A 2,808-nucleotide genomic window follows, 5' to 3' on the forward strand; every position below is an offset into this window, starting at 1 on the left:
GAGACAGCACATTTCCTGTGTATGTACATCGTGCATGTACTGTATGTGTCTGTGTAGTGTGCGTCAGTGATTGTGCAGGTAAGTGTGTGCGTGCGTGCGTGTTTGTGTTTGTGTAAAACCACTTGGAGATTGACTCTTGGATTTGGTTTATTTAGAAGATTGATTCCTTTCCTGGGACCTGGTCGCAATCGTCCCCGCTCCTAGACTGACATCTCCATAAAGTAGACCAGAGGGGGAAAAAAAGAAACATGGAGTCAAAGTTAACAGCAGAATCCTACGCGTCGTCACATCGCTGAATTTATCACCAACCAGGGGCAGTGAGAGGGGCCTCCCTAGCCATGGTAGGACCTCCTCATTGGAACCTAGCCTGCTCCATGCTCACTATAATGCACCTGTCCACCTGTCAGTTACAGGTACTGTGTGGACGGTGGACGCCCACATGCATACACACATGCATGCACACATGCACACACAGACACACACGCACGCACGCACGCACGCACGCACGCACGCACGCACGCACGCACGCACACACACACACACACACACACACACACACACACACACACATACACACACACGCACGTGTGCACATGCGCACGCAGGCAGGCACGCAAAATTCTACATGCCTGCACGCAGGCAGGCATTCAAAAGCACACACGTACTGCAAGCGGATGTGCTGTTAGGTAATTGAATGTGATGGATGGTGTACAGGCGGTAATACAGCATTAGTTATATTCCTGCTAAAGCTAAGTTATCAGATACAAAATAATTCTTATTATGGGCTATTTGGGTTTCTGGATTTGTCTTCAATGTCTGAAATTTATGGAAGGTTTGGACTATTTCACTTTGTTTCCTCTGGTCTCTCCTTCATCTTCTTTCCTCACTCGGCAGCAGGCCATAGGGTTTCAGTGTTACTAGCTACTGTTGCTAATAAATACAGAGGCCTTCCGCCCTTGTCCGGATGAAGACTCTCAGGAGAACCAGATAAAACAAATGGCTTGTCCCAATGATGACATCTTCCATGATGAAAACCTATACAGTCGCATAAACTGATATATTCTCTGCTGAGTTAAGAATATATTGTGTCGGGAGTTTCGCACAGCATGTAATCTGCCTTTCTTTTACGCCTTCTCACCTGAATGTCAGATTGGTAGAGATATATGGAGAGAGACCTGCTCTGTGAGTCCTGTACTGTCCTCATCGTGACGTTAACGGGACGATGTTGAGAGGTTGAACAGATCGCATCCAATCTGTCCAAGGACGACCCGCTGGGAAGGTCTCTGCTTAATTTGTCTTCCCACCACGAAAGCGACTGGCTCCATGCCACGCTTTAAAGTGAATCTGAACTTTCACTCACCCCCACTCTCTTTCTCTCTGTATCTATCTCCTGTCCTCGACTTATTTCTGTTGTTAGTCAGGACAGGGGTAAGGTGCAAAGGATACAGTTGCTTTTCCTCAATTTTGGCAACCAGGGGGTTGGCAGTAATAAAACAACCCATTAATAACTGCAGAGGAAATAGAGAAAGCATGGGGAAAGAATATATATATATTCTTTTTTTTAAATCACGAGCTGCTGCAACTCCTTCCAATCTGATGTTAAAATATTTACTTTAAGTCACCAGTGGGACGTCTCAGTTCTGCAATCTGTTCTGTCTCTGTGTGCCACAGGCAAATGATATCCTTGTCCATTGCATTAATCTGGAGGCGAAATTGAGTTGGAGTGGCCATGGAAATACTAAGGCTTTTATAAACACAGGTGGTCCCACCTAGCATGTCAGATTTAGCTTGTGAAATAATATAGTTTTTCATTGTACTATAAAATAAGCTCATAATGGTAACACAATGCATCACTATACATGGAGCCATGTCACATCAGCAGCTAAGCATTATACGGGTGCTTTATGCCTTCTGTAGCTGTAGTGCACTTATGCACCCTAGTCAGTATTATACAATATCTTTTCATACCCTATACTGGCTAAACTGTGTGTTCAGTGCATAGATGCATCTTCATATCAGTATCAGTTACTTATCATGACTAATTCTGGTACATTGTACCACAACACCTGGTATTTGGTACTTAATTAAAAAGCTAGGATAAATATTACCTACATTTCAGCATTACTGGTATGCTTTGTCTGTGGTCTGTGCTGTGCATAGTCTACTACCTGAATGTACCTTCTGCATTGTGATGTTGCTCTAAAGTAAATCTTTTATGCTTATTGACTCTACTAGAGGACCAGGCGAGTCGGGAACGATGTAAATCAGGGACGATGCGAGTTGCATAACCCACCCAGTTATGCAATAGGCCTACATTACCTTTTGTACCTGTTGTCAGAGTACTCGCTGTACCCGTTGTTAGAGTACCCAGTGTACAGGTGCACCGGCCTACTTGGGGACCACCAAGTCAAATGGTCAGAGTTATGGCTGTCCTGTCTGTAGTCTCACACATTAGTTAGTACATGTGTAACTCTGATTATTTGTTAAATTTGTACAGTACTTAATCTTTTCATCATCCTTTGCCAGTTATGAAAGTTGGAGGTGTTCATTAGTTTCAGTAGTTCAGCAGCCTATGCAACAGATTCTATATAATAACACAACCTAGATTCTGAGTTGTGATCAAGGGGCCAGCTAGAGTTGTGCATTGAGTCTAATAAGGAAGTGAGTTCAAGTGACAGTTCATATGAATGGCCTGTAGTTTGGCTGTGTTACCCCTGCTGGTGTCAGAAAGATTTTTTTTACCAATGCAAGTGGATGGGTTTTTGACAAACTTTAGACTTGATTTTCTTACCTTAATAAACATTGTCA

Source organism: Gymnoscopelus microlampas, assembly GCF_963454915.1.
Source record: "Gymnoscopelus microlampas genome assembly, chromosome: 8".
Lineage (NCBI taxonomy): Eukaryota > Metazoa > Chordata > Actinopteri > Myctophiformes > Myctophidae > Gymnoscopelus > Gymnoscopelus microlampas.